The 12561-nt window shown below is 34.1% G+C and overlaps 1 long non-coding RNA gene across 2 annotated transcripts; it reads right to left on the reverse strand.

The window, feature by feature from the left end:
* Positions 1-7836: 7836 nt before the first annotated feature.
* Positions 7837-12143, reverse strand: LOC143047378 (uncharacterized). 2 transcript variants are annotated; one of them, XR_012969532.1, is made up of 3 exons: positions 11698-12143; positions 9499-9710; positions 7837-8298 (listed from the first exon to the last, which is right to left on the reverse strand). It is a non-coding gene; the product is annotated as an uncharacterized LOC143047378 (long non-coding RNA). The 2 variants fall into 2 exon arrangements; XR_012969533.1 differs by having other exon boundaries at positions 11669-12143.
* Between the last annotated feature and the right edge of the window lie 418 nt (positions 12144-12561).

Genomic DNA, 12561 nt, shown 5'->3' on the forward strand with positions numbered 1-12561 from the left:
TTTTTTTTATCAAATTGGGGATCGGAATATTTCCATTCCCATCCCCCACTCCCCTTTTGAAGTCTAATCGTTGTTTCCTTACCGCTAGAAAAAATTTCCAAAAATTTTGAATTCAGTTCTACGTAATGAACATTTAAATGGCATATAGTTTACAAGTGGGAACAAATCTTATGTACAGGTAGCTAAACAAGGTGTATAGATGTGAACAAATGTAATGTGAAACCAGTGTACACTACACTAAACTAATTGTAAACATGTTTACTCTACACGGCGTTTGGTGTGAACACGGCCTAAGTTTGTCTCTCACCTTGACTTATATGTTTAGACATTGACCATGATGGCCGATTTCAAACAAAGACTTGACATAAAAGAGATGATGGCGTCTACCTAACTTTTCATGTCTTTGAAAAATATCTTAGCAGCTCTTGTGTATAGCTTGTATAGCTCAATTTGATACAATATTCCGGAGCTTGTATGTCCTCACACAATTTCTGTGGTACTATTGTATTTGACTAAGGTCCAGGAAAAATGTGTCATGCATTATCAGGATGAGACAAATTAAAAGTAAATCTATACAATAGTTAGGTCAAGAATAGGGGTTATACCGGCATGGTGCCTGGCAAGTTGGAATTCAAATTGAAAATATTGGTATATGGAAAAGGAACATTTAAATGACATATAGTTTACAAGTGGGAACAAATCTTATGTACAGGTAGCTAAACAAGGTGTATAGATGTGAACAAATGTAATGTGAAACCAGTGTACACTACACTAAACTAATAGAGATTATAAAATTTTTATATGTTCAATAATCTGGTTTAATTCAATCGAATATTTGTGTGGGTGTTGCAGTCTGTAGCTCATTGCCATATTCGGCATGGCCATAGATGGCGCTCGCAGCTTGAATCAGAATTTTGGAATTGCCGTATCAGCTTGAATTAGAATTTTGGAATTCCCGTATCGGGCACTTGTTAATTTGCTGTCGACTTGAAAGCAGGTGTTTCACAAATAAGTTAAACTATTTAAAAGAAAAAGAAAAGATGCCAAACAAGAGAAATGCCATATAGGATCGCCATCCAGGGCCATGGTAAAGAAGAGAAGAACGGCTAACAGGACAGGCGGACAGAGAATGCAGAACGAGGAAATCCCACAAAAGAAGGACGGAGCTGGACGGAGAAGAACTGCAAAAAAAAACACAAGGGGTCGGACACGTGGTGGCAGAAGGACCGGTGGAAACTACTGATTTCTCATCAGGTAATGAGTCGGGGGAGGATGCACGAGCGTTCCCCTCTTTAAGGCACGACCCGTTACACCAAAACTTTAAAATTGCAAATAATTCCATTGATTTCACTCCGTCACAAGAATCTAGCATTCATGATACAGTGGGGGAACACGTGTCTTTTAAAATTAAGAAAAAAATTTGGGAGGGAAAGTTTATTGAGCTTCATTCTCTTTTGAGAACGCGAAAAGCAATGGAAGAGGTGGACGAGGGCGATTTGAAATTAAAAAGGGGGAAAATTTGCATTGAAAAAAGATCGTCGAGTGTTTATTTGTCCATTAATGAATGGACTTCAGCATTCATGGTTTTTATGAGTGTCTACATTGAGAAATACAGCACACGGGCACAGGAATTGTTAAAATATATGCGCGATATAAGACTAGCGGCAACGAGGTCAGAAAACTGGGCCACCTATGACGAGCAATTTAGGCTAAAAATAGAAAAGAATCCAAATTTATCTTGGGGAAATATACACGGTGAATATTGGCTATTACACATCACATCTCCCATAGTACAAAACAGTGTGTCAGTGCAATCATAGGGTTATAAATAAATTTGGTGATTTTACTGTCTTCTGATAGGTTAAAATTATTAGTTTTATTTTCAATGTTGTCAATTTTAATGGCGACACGCCCACTCTGACGTTGTGTATTCATACGCCAACATGTGTGTACGTTGTTATTGTTAATATAAATAATATAAAAAGTTCTTTTAGCCTTATTTTTGATAGAAATTTATTTATAATGAATGGCAATAATTTATTTTGATTTTATTGAACCATAAAACTAATTTATGACTCTTCACATTTTACATAATCCGCTTCGCGGATTATTCAATGTGAAGAGTCAAAAATTAGTTTTATGGTTCAATAAATGCAAAATAGATAATAGCCATTCATTAAATAGAACAAATACACCACATCCGCTAATCTGATGATTATAAATTCCTAACTGTCAGTATTAATTATAAGTCAATTCAACTATAAAAGTGATAACGAATAATGTTAACATAACAATCCTCCCTCTTTTAATTTAGAAGATCAAGATAAACAATCAATTGAACTAAATAACTACAAGTTTTACTGTCTATATTTTTAATGTTCAATTATGAAATCCTAAACCTACAGTGATATCACTACACTAACTTAACCACAAATATTTACAGTCATGTGTTTCTCATAAGTCTCTCTGGTGCCTTTCTTACTATTTCTGTGCGGTGCATAACGATAGTATCATTAGCATTTTCAACTGTTTTATTTTTAGTTATTTTAGTTTGTTCGGAATTCATTGTTATTTTCAGAGTTTTCGGTATCGCAATTGAATTACATGTTGGTATTGTTATGAATTCAGTGTCAATATCAGATATGGTAATTTCAAGTATGTTTGGTATGTTTTTATTTTCCTGCGGTACGAATTCACGAATCTGATCAACATGTCTCTTCCATACTAAATCTCCAAATTGGACTTGATAAGTTACTGTTCCGAGTTTATAACGATAGTTCCTTGTTTCCACTTGTTATTGTCTCTATAGTCTCTTTAAGATTTGGACTCCCTAATGGATGCAAAAAGAATATTTGTTTTTTTACCATCTCCTCATTTTATTATTATTCTCTGTGGAGCTAATGATTTGACAGATTTAGAATTGACAGGGAATGGTTTAATTGAAAATGTAAAAATGGTCTACCCTACGTTACCAGGCTTTATTTAAAAAGGTTATTATAATATGGTCTTTAATGCTACAGTGCGATACTGGCATGTTGCCCCCTTGAATGTCGGTGCAATAATAGAACAGAACAGAAAAAGAGAAATTTAGTGGCCAAAAACTTTGTTACAGAAAATGGGGGTAAAGCTATATTACATGAGAACATTAAGGCAAGTGAAGTGTCGTTATACAGAACAAATGGAACTTATTTGTCACAAACTGGAAATCAGGTTTTCTTGAATAATATACAAGGGTGTGGGGTTGAGTCTTTCCTACGCACACCATAATCAACTTTTCCTAAGATTCAATAATGAAATTTTGTGGAGGTGAGAACCCATGTCAGATTTGGTAGCTGACTTGGGCTCTCATGTGGCGGTCCAGGGAGACTGGTAGGGATTGGGGGATTATTTCACTCGGCCCTTGCTCTGGGCCTGACAAGTTCTAAAACTTGCAGGTTTGGAAAATGTGGTTAGTGGTAACGGTGGGGTCTACAGATGGGTGACTCTGGGACCTCCTCCACCTCATCTTATAGAGGGGAGGCCTACACCTGCCAACAGGTGGGGCACTAATAACTGGAACATTGGTAATACGAGTGTTTTCCCCGGTCACTCCCCATGGTAGGTGGTGGTGTAACCGTGTTCAACTACCAGGGGTTTTATGACACTATGTCAACATAGGTCAGCTGATAGCCATTGTGTATAGGTAATCAGTAGTCACCCTGGCGCCTCAACAAAATATTATAGAATACTCTGTAGCCAAAGTAATGCCACAAAGTAAAAATGTATATTCTAGTCATGAAAATGTAAATACAAGTTGGTGTAATAAAATGTATTTTTAATTCAAAGGATTGTTTTTGCATAAGTTGTAAATGAAATACAGAGGATGGAACCTCTACACAAATGAGTATAATATACATTAAGTCTGTATAGTATTTTAATTTTGGTATTTGTGAATTACAATTAACAACACACAAAGAGAGACAACTCTAGTTTAATTTTTATCATAGTTTAGAAAATACGTCAACAACTCTTGATCGTTGTTCTTCGTCTCATTGTTTTTCGTTCAGTATTTATATAGGGTCTTCTTATATGAGTATTGCAATTAATAGAGATTATAAAATTTTTATATTTTCAATAATCTGGTTTAATTCAATCGAATATTTGTGTGGGTGCGTGGGTGTTGCAGTCTGTAGCTCATTGCCATATTCGGCATGGCCATAGATGGCGCTCGCAGCTTGAATCCGAATTTTGGAATTGCCGTATCAGTTTGAATTAGAATTTTGGAATTCCCGTATCGGGCACTTGTTAATTTGCTGTCGACTTGAAAGCAGGTGTTTCACAAATAAGTTAAACTATTTAAAACCCGCCCACCCTCCCTATGAGAATAGTTGCTGCTGTTTTTGTTTTATATTTTCAGGCACTTGTTTGATGTATTTGATTGGAATATTATGGTTACCAGTATCCAGGCTGACCTTCATAGTATTGGACCAATACAGGATAATTTCGAATAAACTTGTGTTTCTATGAATTGGACATTTCAGTTATTCAGCACTTTTTAACATATTATGGACTATTGTGATTTAAGCATCCAGAATTAATTTTAGTTTTTAGTAATTAACAATTTTAATAATTGGAAAGCAAACAAGACACTTTTTAGAAATTAATCATCTTCTACTATCCTAAGGCGCAGAGTCAATTTTGAATGGGGGGAGGTCCAGGGAGACTGGTAGTGATTGGGGGATTATTTCACTCGGCCCTTGCTCTGGGCCTGACAAGTTCTAAAACTTGCAGGTTTGGAAAATGTGGTTATTGGTAACGGTGGGGTCTACAGATGGGTAACTCTGGGACCTCCTCCACCTCATCTTATAGAGGGGAGGCCTACACCTGCCAACAGGTGGGGCACTAATAACTGGAGCATTGGTAATACGAGTGTTTTCCCCGGTCACTCCCCATGGTAGGTGGTGGTGTAACCGTGTTTAACTACCAGGGGTTTTATGACACTATGTCAACATAGGTCAGCTGATAGCCATTGTGTATAGGTAATCAGTAGTCACCCTGGCGCCTCAACAAAATATTATAGATTACTCTGTAGCCAAAGTAATGCCACAAAGTAAAAATGTATATTCTAGTCATGAAAATGTAAATACAAGTTGGTGTAATAAAATGTATTTTTAATTCAAAGGATCGTTTTTGCATAAGTTGTTAATGAAATACAGAGGATGGAACCTCTACACAAATGAGTATAATATACATTAAGTCTGTACAGTATTTTAATTTTGGTATTTGTGAATTACAATTAACAACACACAAAGAGAGACAACTCTAGTTTAATTTTTATCATAGTTTAGAAAATACGTCAACAACTCTTGATCGTTGTTCTTCGTCTCATTGTTATTCGTTCAGTATTTATATAGGGTCTTCTTATATGAGTATTGCAATTAATTGTAAACATGTTTACTCTACACGGCGTTTGGTGTGAACACGGCCTAAGTTTGTCTCTCACCTTGACTTATATATCTAGACATTGACCATGATGGCCGATTTCAAACAAAGACTTGACATAAAAGAGATGATGGCGTCTACCTAACTTTTCATGTCTTTGAAAAATATCTTAGCAGCTCTTGTGTATAGCTTGTATAGCTCAATTTGATACAATATTCCGGAGCTTGTATGTCCTCACACAATTTCTGTGGTACTATTGTATTTGACTAAGGTCCAGGAAAAATGTGTCATGCATTATCAGGATGAGACAAATTAAAAGTAAATCTATACAATAGTTAGGTCAAGAATAGGGGTTATACCGGCATGGTGCCTGGAAAGTTGGAATTCAAATTGAAAATATTGGTATATGGAAAAGGAACAGAATTTAGGCCTTGTAACTGACCAACACCTTTCCTCTCACAGAATTGATGCAAGGGTTCATACTATAATAAAGTATCGGCATCTTGTAACGTAACGTTCTCTTTCTGACCGGACGAATTTATAAATCACACACAGTCCAACTTGTCTTCTGTGGTGAAAAGATGACCAAGAAATAATTATGTTTCTAGACCCCTGCCGACAAATAGGATCTATTTTGATAATAAGAAGCAAGCTATAAACCCATGGGTTCCACGTAATGTAATTATAGTTATCCTTTCGAAAAGAGGGACAAAAGATACCAAAGGGACATTCAAACTCATAGATCGAAAATAATATGACAATCTGAGCTGCTACGAAACAATCTCGTGTTGGTTACAATTCAGTAATATTTATATCACAGATAACCAGCAATATGTTCCTTAGAGTATTGCATGTTTTGATCGTCCTGTTTGCCTTGAACGTTACATCTAGGAATGAAACTTGACGGTTTCCATATATGAAGCATGATCTGCATATATATCTTTAAGGAGCCGGAACATTTTAGTTCATTTCTTGGAAGCACAACGCTTATTGTTATATACGTATTGTTATTTGAAGTTAATGTGAATTAATGGTACAAAATCGTTTCTGTCGATAAATATTGTAAACTGATAGACAATGGTAATGTTAGCTTGTCGGGCAGAGGCACCATTGTCTCAGAAAAAAAATTCTATTTATACCTGTTACATTAAGGTATATAGGGAAAACAAATTCTGAGACAAGTGCCTGTGTTGTCGGGCCCTTTTATTGCCGACTATTTATACGGTATTGGTTTTTTTTTGTCATTGTTAAAGGCCGTGCAATTGCTTATAATTGCTTAAATCCTCTTCATATGAACGTTGGTGGATAGCTGTCTCATTGATAGGAATACCACATACATGTTTCCTTATGTTTGTATTGTGATCTTCGTTGAGTATAAATACACCTTCCTCGAGAATAAGTTTTTGATTGCAATTCTTAGTGGTGTTCCCAAAGCTATCTTAGGATAATTACGTGTTCTCTCTTATGACATTTCTTTGTCTAACTTGATATATCGCATTGATCGTCCTAACCTTAGGACACCTATTTATATGGATTAAAATGCATTAGTATTTAATTAAAAACACATATACTAGATTCTTATCTACATATTCTTTTAGAACTTACATAGTTCTCATTAATCTTTTATTTTATATCATTGGTTGAACATTATTGATGTTTATGCCCTTCAAATTAGAAAGATAATATCATAGGACGTTTCAAGTTGACTGGACACTTTAAATTTGCAAAACACTCATTTGCAAATCCGCCGCCGCCTCAAATAAGAGCTACAGTGTCATGTATATAACCAAAATGTGCGCAATTACATGGGATTCAATAATTTCATTGGTTTTCTACTGTTACTATTATATTTATTTTTCTATTTGATTTATAAAAACATGGGATTTTCAATATCCCATGGGACAGGGCAAAATCCCATGGGATTTACCATTATCCCATGGGATTTTGGTTAAATCCCATGGGATTTTTTTTGGTCCCATGGGATAATTGTAGTCCCATGGGATATTTGTTGTCCCATGGGACAAAAAAAATCCCATGGGATTATTATTATCCCATGGGATTTTTAATATCCCATGGGACAAAATAAAATCCTATGGGATTCAAATTATAAATATATAGATATAAATATACAGTAATGTGTATGTTACAATGTATCCTATTTGGTAGTAAATTGTTATAAGATGAATCTTTTTAATTGAATATCTTTTTTCTTTGGAAATGTTAATTCAACATATTGTTCTATAACTGTTCAAAACTAAACTTTTAAACAACAAAGTAGATAATGTAAGTATCAATATATGTGTATTTATGAAATATAGAATACTTTCTTGAAACACTATTATTTACCATTTGAAATCAATGAAAAACTCTAATATAAGGCTGAACATACTAGTACTGTAAATTCATAAATTATTGCGTGCATTTATTATTGGATTTTTGTCATTTAAGACTAATATGAGATTTTAATTTTTTACGATTTTGAGATCAGTTTAATTCATATAAAATATTTCTAAATGGGAGTTTAAATTATTGCGTTTACATCTGTGTTGCAATTTTTGCAAATATAAACTATCACAATAATTCTTGAATTTACAGTAGCTATTTAAGTAAATCTATTTTTTTCACAATATCCCTCCACACAAAACATTAATAGTTTCTTATCATCCAGCATTGTGTGATCTTTTAGTCCACTTTTTGGTCATTCAGCGCACAGAACATTGACATTATTGTGGTTTCAATATCTTTGGTATTTAAAAGAACTTCAAATCATTGACTGAGTGATGAAAATAATAGCTGATCCAACTTTTGTCTTTGAATTTATTCTGGTCTTGTTTCTATGTTTTCTCCATTTATTCTAGATGATGAATTTCAATCCTTCTGAAAAAGAACCAATAAAATCTGAAGTATTATATAAATTTTTTTGCATACATGTAGCAATAATATGATTTTTAATAAAAATAGCTATGCGGTATGGGATTTTACTGATTGTTAAAGGTTGTCCAATGTCATCAGTTGCTAACCTCTTACATCCTTTGGTCTCTGATGGAGAGTTGTCAAATTAGCAATATACCACATCTTCCTATTCTAATACTACCGGTATATAATAATCAATTAATTTATTCTGCTTTATAACATTTGGGTATTTTCCTAAGTTATATATATCATATATAAAGATCAATGTTAAAACTTTAGGCAGTTATAATAACATATTCCATTATTCACTAGAATTTGAATATATTATACAAAATGCAGACAACAGAAACAATATATCTTTAAGCTTTTGAAGTTCTGACAGAGTTCAATTTGTGTTTTATTTCAATGTAAAAATACCTTGAAATCTTCGGACATATTGGAAATTATAACATTGATACAAAAAAATATATTGTTTTATACTTATTTTTTGTGTTGTTGGCTTGCTGTCTCATTTTACAGTTATACATACATCAATAATCTTCTTCTTTATTAAAAGTAAATATGGGATATTTTTTATTTTTATAATCTGAAAACATTATATTTCTATAGAATAACTTATTACCAAGTTCACAAACACCAACGTGTTTGTCAGATACTAATTTTAAGACATGTATAAATGTTCTAGACCATATAAGTATTTGGACCGTACGTTTACGGTCCCAAACATATAAGTATACTCTTACAGTCCGACCATATGCATACAATCAGACCATTTGAGTATACCCGGTACTTGTACTGTCTAATACCAGAGCTCAACCAAACATGTATTTTTTTTTCTACTGCAATTAAACTTTTTGTATTAATCTATTAAAGATTTCAGTTATGTTGATCTGTAATGTATATTTGTTTCTAATAAACTTGACCAACTTCTTAAAATTGGGCAGACGTACGCGTAGCCTAAATACTCATATGTTCTGGAACATAAACATGATTAACAAGCATTCGACAGGATGTCATGCTAAAATCCCTTAATATTAGTACTAAATTTTGAGTATATATATGTAAATCCACAGGCTACTTACTGAAATTAAAGAGGATACAATTTAGAGGAAGGACTGGACAGATGAATGCACAAACACTATTAAAACAGAGTATAAAACTTACCAAAAACAAGATGTTTTACATTTATCCTTCAGAAGCATGAAAATTGAAAAGTTTTTTTTTCTTTCTCTGCTGCCCATGGTATAAACTTTAAATTCATTCATGCAAAATATGAAAATCTGCAAAAGTAGGACCTTGAACCTCAGCTTATCCACATTTTGACTTTTGAGCTGCATATTTTTTTTTCTTTTCATCTTGCTGACAATCTACATGATCTAAACATAAAAAAATGATAAAAACATAATTCTAGATTAACTTTCTGTTTTTATTTTTGTTGATACAAACAATTTTTCCCAGCTTAAAAGGAAAACATCATCACAAAAAAAGGAGGTCATACTAACCTCCTAAATATTTAAACAAACCAAAATAATTACTTGATTAAGATCTTGTCATAAATTAATAGCATTGATACCCTTATTTTTGAAGACCATATATATATATATATATGTCTTTTGCATACTTATATTCCTTTGTACAACAGTATGCATATTAAGATTGATTCCGAGGACTTAAATGTTAAATTAGCATGATTAATTTTACAGTTTCTCAGCTCCATGTGTACAATATGAGAGTATCTTGCAATACTGTATATTCTGATATTCAGAACATATTGTGAGGTTTTTATTAATGCAAATGAGAGCTGTATATCATTCTCATTTCTGAGACATATTTATGAGCTGAAGACCAGTGCCAAAATTTCCTCACTGCATTGAAGACCCATAGGTGACCTTCGGTCGTTGTCTGCTCTTTGGTTGTCACTTGTGTTGTTGTCTCTTTGACAAATTCCCAGTTTCTACTTCCCATTTTATAACATGTATACAGATTTTTCGTAAATTACAATAATCAATCACGCAATTCTGTCCATTATTTATTTGTTATTGAAAATAAGCAAAAATAAATGCACACAAAATTTAACATTGTTAATAAAGGCTTTTTTTTAAATTCAAAACAGTTGCCTACACCGTTAATTTCCTTGTTTGATTTATTTCATATTTTTAAAGCCTTAATAGCTAGGTAGATGGTATGCCTGGATGGATCCAGTCATTTTATAAAGGGGGTTCCCTGTTCCCAACCCAAGATTTAGGAGGGGTGGTTCCAACTATATGTTCCCATTCAAATGCATTGAGTGTCCAAAAAAAAGGAGGGGTTCCAAGTTGAACTTCCAACCCCTAGAATCCTCCCCCTGTGATCCGGAATTTTTTTCACTTAACCACTGGGGATCTCAACCATTTAAAAGTTTTTCAAACATGTGAGGGTGGGGGTGACCCCCCATGGACTCTCCCTATATTTCATTTGATGTGTTTTATTGTTCCATACAAGAATATATATGGTTTAGGGGTGGGGATCTTGACCGTTTACAAGATAATAGCACATTCTCAAATTGAACGGGACGGGGTGACCCCCAGGGACTTCCTTTTAATTTTAATTGATTTGTTTTATCGTCCCCTTCAAGAATATATATGGTTTAGGGGTGGGGATCTTGACCGTTTACAAGATAATAGCACATTCTCAAATTGAACGGGGATGGGTGACCCCCAGGGGCTAACCTTTAATTTTAATTGATTTGTTTTATAGTCCCATTCAAGAATATATATTGTTTAGGGGTGGGGATCTAAACCGTTTACAAGATAATAGCACATTCTCAAATTGAATGGGGTGGGGTGACCCCCCAGGGACTTCCCTTTAATTTTAATTGATTCATTTTATTGTCCCATTCAAGAATATATATGGTTTAGGGGTGGGGATCTAAACCGTTTACAAGATAATAGCATATTCTCAAATTGAAGGGGTGGGGATTACCCCCGAGGGACTCACCCTCCCTTCTTTCTTCCCCCCAAAATACCTGATCACCATCCACCCCCTTTCCTCATTTCAATCATCCTGATATGATCTGATAGTTTTATCACTTACAATAGGAATTGGTTTAAATTCCCCCAATTAATTCTAGTCGGTCAAATATATATATGAATAAATTGATTTAAATTTCATTTTTGATAAAGAAGGACAAAAGTTTTCTATGGTTGATAGTTGATAATTTGGGAAGCTTTCAAATTCATAGCATGCCGGTGGTTGTGTTCAAAGTGCTTGTTTTTTTTTTATCACCCTCGTTGTTTGCGGACTAACGATTTAGGCCTGTGGTGGATAATAGTGTGCGTGCATTAATTTTCTATACCTTCTTAATTAATATTTTCAAATGCTGACGGCAAGTGTTGTAATGTATCAGTGTCTTATTTGAGACCAACGTGCTATTTACATGTGCGATCGAAAATGCAGGGGAAGGAAACTTGTCAATTGTGTTTATTTTTAATCCAAAATAAAATAAGCCGCCGTAAAATTAATCTTGAGTAAATTCCTCAAATTGATGCAAGAGGCTTCTTTTTTTTAAGCCATATTTTTAATGACTTACACTTTTTACCATTATTCTCTTTCTTTCACTATTCTTTATTCCTTTTTTTCTTTGCCCGTTATTCTCTATATCCTCTTATGTGGACTTTCGGTGGTTTATTTTTTTAGTTCTGTGATAAGTCAATATTTCATGCAGGTTCATGAAATAATGGTTTTATGCATATCAGCCAAGATTGTGCGTGGAATTTTAATAAACAATTCAACACCACATGTTATGTGAATTTGATTAAAATCGATGAACATGAATTTGAGGGGGAGGACAGGGGTAAGGGAGACAGGGAGAAAGGGGGTAGGAGAAAGGGGGTGGGAGAAAGGAGAAAGAGGGTAGGAGAAAGGAGAGGAAGGCTGGGAGAAAGGAGAAAAAGTTGAAGAAAGGAGAAAAAATAAAATATCTCTCCTTTTAAAATTTTTTCTAATATTTCAAGAAAAAATATCTCAAAAGGAGATGTTTTATTCTAATGGGAGAAAGGAGAACGGGGTAGGAGAAAGGAGAAGAGGGGTGGGAGAAGGGAGAAGGGTACCCCCCTGTTCTCCCCCTCGAATTTGACAGCTAGTGACCCTTTTACAGGTAAAATTCAATTAACAAATTCTGACCTACTGGCATTCAACACCAAATTACCTACTTGCTGTATATTGATAAATGTGATTGTATGTCAATAC

This window comes from Mytilus galloprovincialis, chromosome 10 (genome assembly GCF_965363235.1).
Source record: "Mytilus galloprovincialis chromosome 10, xbMytGall1.hap1.1, whole genome shotgun sequence".
In the NCBI taxonomy this organism is placed as follows: Eukaryota; Metazoa; Mollusca; class Bivalvia; order Mytilida; family Mytilidae; genus Mytilus; species Mytilus galloprovincialis.